We start from the raw sequence: 274 nt of genomic DNA, 5'->3' as shown, positions 1-274 counted from the left end.
ATTTATACAATAATGATGAAATTGCTGATAATATCAATGATGAAAATGATAATCATAATGTGGAGTCATACATACCGTGCCTCCGAGCAGCCCGTACACACAGGCAGACGCACACGGAGGAGCGGCAGCGAGAAAAAGTCCCTCCAAAGGTTATTTCTGATGAAAAACCGACACCAGGAAAAGCAGGAGAACTCGGTCCTCGTTGCTTGGCCTTCGCGGAGGAGGAAAGCCTGGCTCTCGCTTGCCTCCCTTTGAATTGTGAGTACTCTTGCGG

Source organism: Penaeus monodon, chromosome 15, assembly GCF_015228065.2.
Source record: "Penaeus monodon isolate SGIC_2016 chromosome 15, NSTDA_Pmon_1, whole genome shotgun sequence".
Lineage (NCBI taxonomy): Eukaryota > Metazoa > Arthropoda > Malacostraca > Decapoda > Penaeidae > Penaeus > Penaeus monodon.
The sequence above is the reverse complement of the archived record's forward strand: the minus strand, read 5'-3'. Positions refer to the sequence as shown.